The sequence below is a fragment of the Mustela nivalis genome (genome assembly GCF_964662115.1).
Source record: "Mustela nivalis genome assembly, chromosome: 14".
NCBI classification, from domain to species: Eukaryota; Metazoa; Chordata; class Mammalia; order Carnivora; family Mustelidae; genus Mustela; species Mustela nivalis.
Genome location: NC_139033.1, coordinates 90,686,429 through 90,701,742, shown reverse-complemented (window position 1 = coordinate 90,701,742; position 15,314 = coordinate 90,686,429).

Here is a 15,314-nt window from a genome sequence, read left to right as displayed (position 1 = left end):
GGCCACGAAGAAATCTTCTTGGTGTTGATGATGTGATGTCGGCTTTTAAGTATCAGTGGAACTGGCATGGACCAACTGGGGAGAAGAATGTTAACCATGAGATGTAGTGGACTGTCCAGCAATGTACAATGTGCAGAGCAGGAAAATCAGAGATTCTGGGTGTTTTCTTCTCCACTCCCCTCCACTCTCTTCCTTCTATTCTTTCCTCTAGGACTCAGGCTAACCCATTTGGCACCTCTGTGCAAAGTAGTAAAAGGCTTCAGGGTAGAGCCCACTCTTGACCAGCTTCAAAATGCAGGATGCATTGAATTGTTGCCTCTATTTGGCCTGCCGGCTAAGCATCCTTGAACAAGCAATGACTTGGACAACTGTCTCCAACAGTCTCTTCTTTCTGTCTCCCCTTTCCTTCCTTTTTCCTTCCCTCCTCTTCTACACCTCCCACTCCGATTATGCATGTCCTGCCAATCAAATCTGGCATTATTCACCTTTGTCTGTCCAGTTGATTCTCCCCTGCAATATCACGGACCATGTTAGCAGTCACTGCCATGGCAGGGAAACTTTGACCTCCTTTTCCTTCCTCTGAGAGTCCCCCTTTCTGAGGCTACCTGAGCCCCCCTCCCTATATTCCACCCCTGACCAAACCTACCTCCAATTCCTCCCTGGCTGAAGGGCTTTAACTCACAGGCTCAACACCCCCCTGCCCCCCCCCCCCGCCCCCGACAGGCTTGATTTGGCTCCCTGCACATCTGGGCCTCCCATCTGGCCCCCACACACTGCCTGTGCGGGTTGCTTTATGGATATAATAAATATTACTTCCTTAATATGATTTCGCTTAGGTTCCCAGTGACTCACTCAAGCAAATCTTCCATTTAACACATGACTTTCTCTTCAGAGGGAGCAGAGAAAATATTGTTATTGGAAGAGGCACAACCATGAGGGGATGGGGAGGAACGTGTCCACCTAACCTCAAAGTTTGCTGCTGCCCACAGGCCTGGCACTGGCAAGACTTTAGCACACCAAGACACCAGGTTACCTGTGGGCTGGAAGATTTCAAAAAAATGTTCCAGCCACAGCTGGTAGGGATAGCCACAGAAGTACTTTGAATGTCACACGCTGCCCAGTGCCACCTTGGATCTCACCTCTACCACTTGGTGTATGGACTGGGGCCAAGTCTTATGTCATTGGTCTGGATGGGGGAAAGGACCGAGGTCATCAACCACAGTTAGTTTTTCAGAGGAACACTGAGGCACCCTTACTTTCAACAGAAATTTTAAAAATTATACAGTTTGAATATAGGTTTCTCTTATCTGAGGCTGAAAGTGCCAATGAATGGACCAGCCAAGTTATTTAAAAAAAAAAAAAAAAGGTGTGTGTGGTTTGTTAGCGACACCTACTGGTTGAGTCGGATAGAGCAACCCAGCTCTACAGGTCTTAACTACCTTGGTGAGGCAGAAAAAGTCTACACACACAATTACCAGATCCTCACATCTGTTTTAAAAGTCAGGTTTACTGAGGCAGGACATACTTGTGGTAATGTATCCTTTTAAAACTGTACAGTTGGGGCTAAGCTATAACAAATGTATACAGTAGTGTGACCACCAACATTATCAGGATACACAATATTTTCATCTCACCTTAAAAATTCCTCATATCATGTTGCAATCGATCCCTTACTCCCAGCCTCAGCTTCCAGCAAGAACTGACTAGATTTCTGTCTTCTAGTTTTTCCTGTAAGAATTGGTTTGATTTCCGTCTTCTAGTTTTGCCTTTCCTAGAATGTCATGGAATAGAATCACACAGTATGTCATTTTTTGTATCTGGCTTTTTTCATTTTGCATAATGTGTTACTTCTACATGGTTGAAATGTGTCAGTGGGTCACATGTTTTTAAAATTGTGTAGCCGTTTTCCATTTTATGGATACATCATAGTTTGTGTATCCATTCTCCTGTTGATATCACACTTTACTTTTGCAGTAATCTATGATCACCATTTTAAGGAGAAAGAAGTTGAAGCTCAAAGAAGTGAGGACAGTGAAGGAAACCCAGTGTTACTCAGTTAAAAAGGAGCTATCATAGACCTGATCCCAAGTTCTGGGAGTGGTTATAATGTTCACATTTCTGTTCCTCCTAGTCTGCTTAATGACTTCACATCAAGAATACATGACTTCCAGGCACCTGGGTGGCTCAGTGGGTTAAAGCCTCTGACTTCAGCTCAGGTCATGATCCCAGAACCCTGGGATCCAGTCCCACATCAGGCTCTCTGCTCAATGGGAGGCCTGCTTCCCCCTCTCTCTCTGCCTACCTCTCTGCCTACTTGTGATCTTTCTCTCTCTGTCAAATTAAAAAAAAAGAACTTGAAAAAAAATGTGACTTCCATAAAGCTTCATTTCCTCCTCCTCCTCCTTTCTCAATAGATGCTTGGTAACTAAGTAGGGAAGGACCACGAAGACTGGGAAGGATCTACCTTCATTTGGCTGAGGGCTGTGCTGGAGGGAGTGAACTAACAAACATTGCAGCAACAATATATGATATATGCAGATATATTATATATGCAGATATATGCAGAAGGGGAGCTGGTTGCAAGATTCACACCTTGGAGTAGGAGGTCAAGTTACATAGACTCTAATGTCCCTTCTTTCTTGAATTTCGTAGAAGAGTACTCAGGGTTGAAGGGGCCGGGTGGGGCACAGAGGAAAACCCTGAGTACAGATTCTGTTCTGTGTAACATCATTAATTCTTTTCCCTGATCTTCAGTTTTCCCATCTGCACAATGGACATATTCGCTCTCCTTCATTTGAGGTGACATGCAAATGCACTAGCACAGCACAGAGTATACGGACAAATTCTGTCCCTTGTCTTCCCCACTGAACTGTATTAAGGACAGAAAAATTCTTTCCACCTCACTTTCTTTGCCTGAGTGGCTTTTTCCTCCACGGTGCAGGACACATGCTCTCAGTTTTCTAGGAATTTGGAGGTTGTTGGGAATCTTTTCACAGACTTTGCCTTTCTCCCACTCGGATGTCTACCTGGCAGATGAACAACAGATCAGTGTTGTGTGCCTTAATTCTTCCAAGGCATTCACATTGGCCTGGGGCCATATTTCAGGACCAGAGAATGGCTCTATTCCTGTCTTATCACAACCACCTGGGCTTCCCAGTGTAGTGTGTACCCCACCTAATCTCTCTTTCCAGGCCCCACACTCCTCTCCACATCCCCTGTTGCACTGGCTGTCAGATGCTATTCATCTTGCCCACAGAAAGTTCTGTTAGTTCAGGACCAGCTGAGCAGAGAAGCTGCATTCTGTCTCACCTGTCTTCTGCTTTCCTCCCAAGCCTGTGGCAGGCTGGAGCTGCCCTCGTTTCTGGCCACTATGCCCCCTCTAGACTGTTGTACTCTGAGGACATATGAAGAAAATGAAAGGAGGGCTCAGAGGAAGAGAAAAAGGAGGAAGCTAGTTCCAGTCTCATAGAAATCTTGAATGAGACCAACTCTGGCCTTTGCTAGAAGTCCCTGGAAATGGGATGGTGGGCTGGACTCCAGCTGGTGTGGATCTAGAAGGGGAACAGAAGGCTGATCATGGCCTGCCTTGGGGTGGATAGCGATGCCTCTGGAGCTGCCTTGACCTTTGGCTTCTTCACCTGTTTAAACTGACATTTATCCCAGACCCTGGCATCCCAGGCTCACTGTGAGGATTCGATGAGGGACTGGACAGCCTTATAAAAGAGCAGCCTCACCCAACCATGTAGAATATAGAATCCAAAGGCTCCAGGTCATGTCCTGAAGACATCGTGAGGGTCTCCATTTGCCCATCTGGACATTACTGCCTCCACAGACATCTGATGGCGAGTTAGTAGGCCACAGAATTCTTTGTTTGGCCAATGTTCTTGTAACACAGAGTCCAGTGGGGTAAGAGGGAAGCTGAGGCTTCAGGAGATGTTGGTTCTGTCTCAGATCGGTTCTGGACTCCACGTACAACCTCATGAAAGCCATTCCCTTGTAAGAACCCTCCCTGGATCCCCACTGGGACCAGAAGGAAATCCAAAGCCCTTGCCTGGCCCCTGCCAACCCCCTAGCCTAATCTGTTCCCCAACCAGGGCAGTCATGAAACATTATGTCCATTTCCCTTCTGCTCCTCCCTCATCAATTTTGTTCCTCACACCTCACACCTCTGCCCTTGCAGCTCTCCTTCTTGGAATGTCCTTCCCCAAGTCTTCAAGAGCTCCCTCTTACACTTCCTATAGGTGCCGTTTCAGTGTCCCCATGTCACTGTTTTTGACCCCTCCACTAAAGAGGCACATTTCCCGATCTTAAGTTTTCTGGCTTGTTGGTTTCCTTGTTTACCTCTATTTTGCCATGAAGTCAAGGACCATGCCTGTCTCCTGCATGGCTGTGCCCCCCAGGCCTTAGAAGAGTTGTCACTTGATTAGCTATGTGGTGCTCTAATTAATTAACAAGGTTCTCCCTCCTCTTGGCCTCTGGGGTCCCCTTCTGCAAAATCAGGAAGGGAGACTCCATGCCTTGGGAGGGGTCCCCACACTCTCTCCCCCATCACTCTGAATGGAGGGGGTGTGGTAGGCAGTGATGGGTTTTGGGTGGCCCAGAGCCTCCTGACGAATGAGGCTGAATCGGGCGACGCGGCCCGTTATTGATCTGAGCAGGTTGTCAGTGAAGGGGAAGTTGTAATTGTTGCTGTAGTTTCATTGTACCACCAGCCCCGAAGGGAAATTAAACTTTGCAGCTAATGGGGCTATATGATCCTTCAACCTTTGATGTATTGAATCCAGCGTGGTCCCTGGAATACTGAGTGGCTGCTCAGAGCATCATTTTTAAGCAGAAAGCAGCCTCAAAGCTGGCGTTCTTTTTCAGCCTGGGGAGGAGGTGGAGCTGGAAGATTCTTGCATTCTTACATTCCGTCAGTTTCCCTAAGAGGTTTAGAAAATCTCTAAGAATCAAATAGGGAGGCTTTTGAGCAGAAAGGAACCTCAGGGCATAAACATCCACCTCCAGCCCCTCCTCCTCTCATTCATCCTCCACACAGAAACCAGACAAGCTCCTACAGCCTGATTTGACCCTGTCACATCCCTGTTTTAGAACCACCAGAGCAACCATATTGCTTTGAACTCCATTCCTCAAAGTGGACCAGCAGCTTCAACTGCCCCTGTGAGCTGGTTGGAAATGCAGCCTGTGGTGCCCCCACTCCAGATCTGCTGACTCAGGAATCTGAGTCACAGACAAGTTTGGGAAGCACTGGAGTGCAGGATGAATTCTAAGCTAATGTTCATGACATGTAAGCAATTTTGATCTGAAGAGGTAATGGACTATTAAGAGATAAGGGCAGACTTTGGGTTAAACCCAGACTTGGCCTCTTACCAGCTGGGAGGCTCTGTGTAGTTTCCTTCCCTGAACTTGACAGGGCTATTGTGAAAATTAAATAAATTTTACATGCAAAGTGCTTGGAAGAGCATGATATATAGTAAACAAATAGAGTCCTTTCAGCTCCTGCCATAAGCCTGTGTATAGACCCCTCATTCATACTAAAGTGTAAATGACTGATACAACCAATTAATAGTCAACATACTGATGATTCTTATACAGGACCATCTTTTAGAGAAATAAATGAAACTCAGAGACATGAAACAAATGGTAGGAAAAGAGTGGAGAGGAGATTTGATCACAAGATTGCCTGTTTCTAGAATCTAGGTGCTCAACTAGTGCATGCTTGACTTGATTTTCAACCAATTTCCTGGGAGGTAGATGTACAGATAGCAAAACAGAGGCCCAGAGGGAGGAAGCGGTATCTAAGATTCCCAGCTTATGGATGGTAGGGCTGGGAAATACTAACTTAGGGCTATCCATCCAACCTGAATTTACTGAACATATATGCTCCTTCAGGCACCATTCTAGGCTCTAGCCTAGCCTACAGTGGCCAAGACAGGCTCATTTCCAGACTACAAGGGCTGTGGGTAGAGACCAAGTCTCCTTTCTACACATTGCAAAGGTGTTGGATTCACTTCCAGATGTGCCGGTGACTTAGAGAATTCTCCTCCTCATCCCATCCCTCTCACCTGCTTTATCCACCCCCCACCACCGCCTCTGCCCCTCCACATGCCGGGTCCTAACACACTATGTCTCCTGGGCTTGCATCCAAGCTGAGTAGAATACGGGATATATTTTATCCCGACACTGTTTCTCATCCTGTCATGGACTTACAGGAAATTACCATTCCTCCCCAGCCAGCTTTCTTCCCTTGTCATGTCTCTTGGGAGAGGGACTGTAGATGGGTTCTCCTGAGACTCCAGTGATGGGATGGCGGAGCTGATTTCTCTGGGGTTGATGGCCGCTGAGGTGTAAGGTCCTGGGAATGGGGATGCAGGCAAGATTAAGACAGAAATTAGGCCAGTTGGAAATTCACACAGCACTGGACCAGGAGGCAAGATCACTGGCTTTGCATTCTTGCTCTGCCATGCTATTTTTAATGATCTTGGACAAGTCATGGAATCTTTTTGGGCCTTTGAATCCTCACCTATGAGATGATGATCACCTAAAAAAGCACAATGCATAGAGATAACTCCTAGGTCCCCATTTACAACAATTTCATATGCTTAGATATGTAAACCTCTTCGTAAACACATGCTTTGCAGGTGATGCATGCTACAGAAGATCAGATGAGGAAGCAAGCATGATGGGCTGCGAGGATTAGGGAAGTCTCCAGGAGGAGAGAGGACCTGAGCCTCTCCCACCCCACCCCTTCAGATTCCATTTGAGGACTTACAACATGCCTGGCATTGTGCGCTGGCTGTCCTACATTCTGTCACATCCATTCCAGAGAGGCATCTCAGTGCCCTGGGTGTAGGGACAGTCCCAGGTAAAACTCTAGCCTGGCCATTGATGAGAAGGTAGCCTTCTGATGGGTAAAGGTCTCTCCACCTGTCAGTCTCCTCACCCCAAGAAACAATAGTATTTGTTTCTCATTGCTGCTGTGACAAAGGACCACAAACCCAATGGCTTAAAGCAACATGTGTTTATTGTCTTACAGTTATGGAGGTCAGAAGTCTAAAAGCAAGGTGTCAGCAGGGCTACGATCCTTCTGGTGGCTGTGGAGGATATCTCATTTCTTGCCTTTTTCAGCTTCTAGAGGCTACCTGTGGTCCTCATCTCTGGGATCTTACCTTTGGTGAGTTCACCATCTGCTATTCTTGTCACATCTTCCACTACTCACTCTGAGCCTCTTGCCTCCCTCTTAGAAAGACCCTTGCGGTTACAGGATAATCTCTCCATCTCAAGATCCTTAACTTACACATGTCTGCAAAGTCTCCCATTGACATGTAGGGTACTATAGTCTCATGTTTTGAGGTTTAGGATGTGGGCATCTTGAGGGAGTCATCATTTGGTTCCCATACCAACCTTCACTGGTGGTACTTTTCATCTTTTGGAAACAGGGCCTGAGAGAGGGAAATGACTCTGCCACAAAAAGGTCAGCCATCATAAGTGACCAGAATGGGGTTTGCAGCTGGGACTGATCCTATTCCTGGTACCCAGAGATGCCTCCCTAGGGAGGGTTTGATGGTGTAGTGGGATAGGGAGGAGAGAATATTGTAGATTAAGGCTGGATGGAGGATTCAGTCAAGGAAACCATTTCTCCCCCTTGCATCATGAGGAACATCTTCTTCGTGCATAGCACAGCACTTGGTACATAGGTACATAGTAGCTGCTCAATAAACATCTGATGAATGAATTAGCTTGCATGAAGCATTTGACCAAAAGAAAGCAGTGACAAAATGGAGACCATAACCACAGTGTTGGACTGTGAAGGATCTTAAATGTCAGAATAAGGAGGTTCCTGGATGGGATGTCTTACTGTGAAGACAGCTGTGGACTACTGGCAATAGGAGATATGCATGTGGCATTTCAGAGATGTGAGTCTGGTATTGTTATGCAAGGAGACCAGAAGAGAAAGAGACTAAAGTCAGGAGAAAGGCTCAGTGGGTTCCTGGAGCAATCCAGTGTACTGGCAAAGCCAGGAAACTCTTGAAATAGCCAAGAAAATAAAAGCAAGGAGAGAAGAGGTAGTGGAGATCTGCAATTGCATTGGAAAAAAAGAGAATTAATTTGATCACTGATTGGAAAAATCATAGTTATAAAGGATTGAATGCCTACTATGTTTTATAAACTGGGCTAGGTCCTTTTGCATACATAATCTTATTGACAGTCATAGAATCTTATTTTAAAATACCTGCTTTATGGGTGACACCTCAGTAGCTCTGAGAGGGGAGGCAAGGTGCCAGTGTGGGTGCAGCTAGGATGTGGCAGTGCCAGGGCCAGTATTTGAATGTTTGTCCTTCTACAGGTAAAGTGGCTTGTACCTCTGTGACATTGTGTGATTGGGGGGTATACTTAGGGTGACAGGGTGAAGATATGAAATGGGCAGTTAGTCCAGTTGGGGCACATGGAAGATCTATGGTGAGTCTGACATGATGGCAGCTGGGGTGGGTCTTCTGTGGAGTAGAGATGGGTGGGATGTTTGGTATGACCTCACTGAGTTTGAGGGGCCCAGGGGGGTCCAGTTGAAGCTGATCAGCCCAAGTTGGGGAATTTTAGTCTGGAATTTGGGAGGAAGCTGTAGATGGAGATGAGAATCTGGGAGTTCTAGCAGACACAGTTGGTGTCCTCATCCATATCCCTGGGGCTTTACCTTTGTAGAGCTGGCTGGGCTAAATTCCAACAGCCTAAGGTTATTGCTGTTGGCTGGTACCTGCTCAGTTTGCACACATACAGGCTGGAAGTGCCTGAGAATTAGCACTCTCCAGGAAAAGCCTTCAACTAATGATTGGAGGGAGCTGGCGAATAAGTGGCCCCTGCTTCCTGGCTCGCCAACAAGCATGTTCCAAACTGATTCCCAACATTCTCCAGTGGGATCAAGCTCAATGGCCCACAGTGGTATCTGGCTTGATTTTGTACTTTTGATTGGCTGTCTTCCCTCCCCTCTGTCACTTCTGCATGTGCCTTCCCACTGTTTCTTGGGACTACTGAATAAACTACTTTACTCAAAACTTCAGCTCAGAATCTCTGCTTATGGGGGAACTCAAACCAAAATAGGAGTCCTCCTTCCCTCTTCCCCTCTGCCCTGAACCAGCCCCCGAAGCTAGCGGCTGGAGGCAAAAGAGAAGCAAGTTGGGAAACCAGAACCAAATCTTGGGGGTATGGGAACATTCAACACATGGAACTGAGAAAGAAGCTTAGAGGTAGAAAGAAAAGAGGAAAGGACAGGATTCTGGGAGTAAAGATGGAGAGAGACTTAGTCATTGGTCAGTAGTGGCCAAGTTACCCTAGAGGCTAAGGATGAAAACTGGAACCTTCTTACATGTAGCAAGCTTATCAGTAATGATTATTTGTAAAACAGTTAAGGTATAATGAGATCAGAGCTAGATTTCTAGAAGTTGAAGGAGTTGGAAAAAATATAAGTGAATATAATCATTTCCTAATAAGTATTTGCTAAGCACATTTTATGTGTGGTGCACCTCTACATTTTTAAAAATTTTTTATTTTTATTATTTTTTAAAGATTTTATTTATTTATTTGTCAGAGTGAGCACAGGCAGACAGAGTGGCAGGCAGAGGCAGACGGAGAAGCAGGCTCCCGCTGAGCAAGGAGCCTGATGTGGGACTTGATCCCAGGGTGCTGGGATCATGACCTGAGCCGAAGGCAGTGGCTCAACCAACTGAGCCACCCAGGTATCCCCACTTCTCCATTCTTATCACTGAGTCTTCAGGGTATTCCTAGAAATTAGGAATGACACTTATTTTATGGATGAGGAAAATGGAGCTTATGGTGGTTAGAGTGACAAGCAAAATCATTAGCCAAGGAAGGATGAGACATATGACAGAGATGGAGGAAAAATTGAGGTATAAACTTACTATTTATTGAATGTCTATCTTCTTTGTACTATCCTTGAAAATTACTAGCTATGTAACCTTGTGCTTATTATTTAACTTCTGTGTTCCTATATCTGAAAAATGGGGGCATTTACCATATAACCACATGAGATTTGTATGAGGACTTGATTATGTAAAACATTTAGAACAATGCCTAGTAAAGGGTGAACACTTAATAAGTTAGTAATTTCTATTTTTATTATTAGTATTAATAGTGTTATTATCAGAGCTGCTGTGACCTATATATACTTTGTTGTTAATTTTTATAGCAGTTAAACTTAGGCATCATCTCCAGTTTACAGATGAGATAAAGGAACTTTGGAACATTGCCCAAGATCATGGGAGTAGACTAGATGGAGCATGTATTTCTCTGCCTGATTCCAAAGCCCATTGTCTTCCATTGTATCAGGGCGGGGCTGAGATTTTCCAAGTCAATGTGTCTTATTATAGTTTAAAAGGAGAGGAGAGGGAAAAAAACTGAAGACAGAAGTGAGTAAGTGAAGAGTAGGTATGTGTACTATTGTAGGCTGGAGAGTGTGACTGGAAGGCAGATTTACAGATTTACCCTGGACCTTATAGACAAGAAAGAAGGAGGGAGAAGATGAATTTGGCATTTTGGCAGCAGTGTATTGTGGATGAGAATTTTCCTGTTCAGAGTTTTTTTGTAGTCCTGAAAAAAATTAAGTATTGTGTTTTTGAACTGTGGAGGCAGCAGGAAGAGGGGCTGGTTAAAGAGCAGTGAAATCTGACCTGGTCATTATGCATATCATGGCCAATAATATAGAGAGGGGGGAAATCATGCAGGATCCCACAAGGACCAGGGGAATGACTCAACCCTCCTTTGGGATAGGTTAGCTGGGTCCTGCTCCTTGTTCCGATAAGTTCGTAACTAGGAAGTCATGCCGCCACCAAGAAGCTGTCCGTGGTGCTGAAGCCTTTGGGTTGGAACGCCACACATTGTGGAAGGAAGCCCCACTCTGACTCTGGCTCATGGCTTCTACCTCTGAGAAATCCTCCTGATTTCTTGTCTCTATACAACCTGCATGTTATTACACATGTCTTATATGTTTCAGAATAACCTTTAATCATCTAACATCTAACATCCCTGAAGCTTATCTATTCTCATTCACCAATCATTCCCTTTCATTAGCTTTGCCTGGACAATGAGTGGGCAGTTTGAATTCCAGACTTGGTTCCCAACTTTTTTATTCCAAACTCTACAGGTATGCTCTATCAGCACCTATGTGAAAGACACCAAACCATATTTAAAGAGGGTTATATTCTGCACAGAAGAGAGGCATAGTATTGCAGAAATATCTGAATTGAATCATGGATTCAATATTGGCCAGATGTGTGTCTTGCACAAATTTTTAAATCTCTCTCTGAGTTTCAGCCTCCTCATCTGTACAATGGGGGAAGGTCATTGAGGAGGTAAGAAGATATCTATGTATATCCTCCTGGGATGTACTCATCCTCCAGGTCTCCATAAATGAGGAAAACTAATGTTAATAACAAGGGATCTTTCAAGCCAAGCATTTCCTTATCCCATTTTTCTCCCCTCAAACAGTGAATAATTTGTAGCTATGGGCAAATCAGCTAGCTTCCCAGTACCCCTATTCTCTCTTCCACCTTGGAGGTGATGGTGGTAGTTTTGGTGGAGAAAGGTTCTCTCACAACTTTAGAATTGTATGGAAGATTAAGTTTGTTGAAAAAAAAATGGAGGAAGATGTAAAGTGTAAAGTACTGAGTTTCCCTTGTCATGTTTCATTCTTCTTGGGGCAGCAAAGATTTTCTTCATGAACACTGCCCATCAACTTCTGGCAAGCCATTAGTGCAAACTTCAACCCCCAATAAACCCTGTCTCTGTGCTCACTGCACATCTGTTTTTGCACCCATTTCCCCCCTCTGGTAGTAATTTGTGTTGCCACTGTCTGTCTCCCTAAAAACAAGACCATGTAATTCTTGAGGGTGGGCTCCATACCTTAGCTATCTCCAGATTCTCAAGATACATGTTCTCTCTGTATTTATTCAGCCATGTAGTATTTATTTACTTATATTTAAATAAATGTTAAGTCAAATAAACCTGGATTCGATTGCAATCAAATAAATATGGCAGATTGAACATTGAGTGGGCAGTCCGGCTGATTTGGATTGATGTACTTCCATTCTGTTTTCACCTTGCTGGCATGGTTCTGGGAAGCCCTCTTTCCTTCTCTGAAGGCTCAGTTCTGCTTTTTGAAAGATGACAGGATTGTATTTGATGAACTTTAAGGGGACTTCCAGCTTTTTAAATCCAGCATACATTCAATAAGTATTTATTAAGCACCTATTGTGTGCTAAGCAGTGGGAAGCCTGATAAAGAACAAAACATGCTCTAGACCCCAGAAAGTTCTTATTTCAGTGATGGCAGGGAGGAAAATTGTCAGACAAGTACAATACCGCATGGATGTGGAAAGTTCTAGGACTATAACTGTTGTTAGCACAAATGACTCTTTCTGCCCAGAAGACAGGTATTCAACCTAGCCTAGGGAGGTGAAGGATGGGAAGGCTTCCTGGAGGAGGAGTCTTCAAGATGATGACAAAGGAATAAGAGTTAGTTACTATGGACATTTAGAAGAAAGTTTGAGGATCAGTTCTAAGTGGCAAAAGAAGCACTTGCAGATGCCTGAGTATAAAGAACCAAGGCACATTCATGAGGCTCCTAGCTGAAGCATGGAGTGTGTGTGCAAGGGGAGAGTGTAGGTGGCAAAAGCCATGCCAAAGATGTAAGCAATGGCCAGAGGTCTACATGAAAGTGTTTGACAGTTACCTTGAGGGAACACAGAAGGGTTTCAATCAAGAGAATGCCTGTGTTCTCAGATTGCATTGTAGAAAGCACTCCAGTTGCAGGGTGAGTATTGATGGATGTTGGATGGGAGTTAGGCCAGGCTTGGGGACCAGTAGGGTCAATGTAGTAAGAATCTGGGTGCCAGGAGCTGGCAGCTGGGACTGGGATAGTGGGGGCAGGTTGGACCAAGGTGAATAAAATTGAGAGACATTTACAAAGTCCTATGTACTGACTGAGCACAGATGGCAAAAGAAAAAGAATCAGGTTCTCTAGATTGGGAAACTAGATGTCTGGAGGGCTGCTTATTGAGCAGAGAGCATGGGAATGGAAACACATGGGACTGAGCATGTGCGTGATGCTTTCCATGTTGGGCATTTTGACTTTGAGGGGCCATGGGGAATTCAAATAAAGATACTAAGTCCAGGGCTCAGGAAACTGGTTTTGATGAAGGTTAAAGATATAGTTAAGATACAAATGTCCTCTCCTTCTATTGTCTACCCCAAAGGATCTTTTCCTTCACTGAACTCTTTGAGCTTGTTGGTGCCACACAATTAGGCACTTAATTGTTTTCTAATTGATATGTGCCTTGGGCTGTCACACCCGATAAATTTGCAAGCTCCTTGAGGGCAGAGGGCTCCTTATAATGCCCTCTGAAGACTCTCCCTGGGCACCAAAGGAAATTTATGAGATATTTGAATGGGGGAGAGTCAGTCATCTATGGCCACTCAGGACCTCAGTGTCCCCATCTGTAGGATGGAAACCGCCAGGCTTTCCTTCAATCCTTCTGTGATCCCTTAAGATTCTAGCTTTGCTCATTCCTCAAAATGGTGGAGAGGGAGCAAGGGGATGAGACAGGAAGCAGCTCATTGGACCTTTAAATGCAGCCCCCTGGCCTGGTCCAATGTCAGGATGTCTAGGCAGGAAATAGAAATAACATTAAAAAAAAAAAATAAGAGGAGAGAAGCGAATTGTTTCTCTCCACTGGTAGCAGGCGCTCAGCAAAACAAACAAGCCTAACGGAATGCTTTGGCGATTATACAGACAAACAAATCACTTTCCCAAAGTGCTTCTTGGGGGAATTACGGCTCCTGGAAATGAAACACAAACAGATTATTAAAAAAGAGCTCCCCGTTGGGAGAGAAACAGTATTTACAAGAGAAGATGTGCCTAGCCGGACCTCTAATTGCCGTTCATTATCTCATATTGATTTAATTAGCTGTTGCACTCGGGTCTGAATTGCTTGCCGCCCGCAGCGGGGGACCAGCAGAGAGAGGGGGTTTGGACTGACCGAGCAGGCTCCCGCCACCTCTCCCCTCCTCCCCTCTTTCCCCTGGAACATGGGGGTCAGCGTGAGGGGTGGCATGGCAATGGCAAAGTGGCCGCCCGGCGGTTGGAGGTGGCCAGCCACGTCCGAGGCCTTGCAGGCTGCTCTGTCTCTCGTGCACCTCAACTGGGGTGGCTGCAAGGAGCTAATTAGCTGCAATAATTAGAGCATCTTCATAATGTGGAATTAGGTGGCTTGGAGAAAGCACGGGGAGATATATGGTCCAGGTTAGCGGTGGGAATGGGGGAGAGAAACAGGCAGGGGGAAGATGAGGCAGCCTCCCATGAAGTCCTCTAGCCCCCGTGGGGTGACTTTTCTATCCCCTTTTCTAGGGTCATCATTCCCATGTCAGGTTTTTCAGCCATTCCTGGCCTCTCCACCCCTCTGCGACCCAGAGACTCCAACTGAGCAGAGATTTCCAGATGAAGAAGGAAGGTTATTAGCATTTCTCTCTAGTGGGCGTCTGGGACCAATTGTTTTGAAGATTTGGGGTTTATAATTGCAAGTGATTAATGGAAGAGTTGGCAATCAGGTTTAAAAGGTTGCTAATTGCTCTTTTAACATAATTGTGTCCGAGTGAGAGCAATGTGTGTGCACAGGCTTGGCATGCAGAATGCACGGTGTTGGGCATTTAATGGTGTCAGTGCCTTTCCTCCCTCTGTCAGTCCATTCATCTAATCTTGACCAAGAGTCCATGAAGCTCCTGGCCCTGTGTGGGGTGCTGGGGACAGAGCTGCAAGAGACAGAGCCCATTCCCTCGAGTGGCTTACTGTCTGGTCGGCTGGGGGATAGAGTTCTCTCCTCTGGTCTGTTCATGCCCAAGCAACTGAAGCAACCCATGCTTGTTAGACGTTTCCTAGGAGCTTACCCTATTGCCCAGAAAAAGGAGGAGGGGGTAACAGACTCACTGGGAAGTGCTAAGTAGGACAACTGTACAGGAGTCCAGCACAGGCAAGAGCCAGAAGAAGGTAAAATCAGTCTTGGACAGGCTGAAGAAAAATATTCCAAACCAACGATTTAAGTTCCTGGATTGCTAAGGGAAATCCTCAAACCTCCTCACTTTAAAGCCTATATTTACACACAATTTTAACAAGCTTGGTAATCTCATTTTCCTCATTATAACAGGTAAAAAGGAGTGATGGATGTGTCTAGATAGATTGGTCAATTGATTGACCACAACTTATAAAATAAGCTCCATCTGCCAGAAATTGAGGCATATGGAAGTCGGGGC